This window comes from Acanthisitta chloris, unplaced genomic scaffold (genome assembly GCF_000695815.1).
Source record: "Acanthisitta chloris isolate BGI_N310 unplaced genomic scaffold, ASM69581v1 scaffold16101, whole genome shotgun sequence".
In the NCBI taxonomy this organism is placed as follows: Eukaryota; Metazoa; Chordata; class Aves; order Passeriformes; family Acanthisittidae; genus Acanthisitta; species Acanthisitta chloris.
Window position 1 is genome coordinate 6,009 of NW_008657774.1, and position 309 is coordinate 6,317.

Genomic DNA, 309 nt, shown 5'->3' on the forward strand with positions numbered 1-309 from the left:
CCTTCAGGGATGGCTGGAAAAGCTTTTGCTCCCCAGTAAGAGCTGCACTGGCATGAGAGGGATGGGTGGGCTGGGACACAGGGAGCTGCAGGTTCCATGGGGGACATGGGGCTGAGTGATGTGATGCCTGGCAGGGCCACACCAGCTCAATGGCCACAGTGGCACCAGGACTCAGCCCAGGAGCTTTGGAGACCATGGAAAACAGGACGAGAGAGACTTGTTTTCTCAGCCAGGAGCACAGTAACTTCATCTGAACCAGGTCTGTCCTCAGCCCACAGCAAACCATCTCCAGTCCCACCTGGCTGCTGA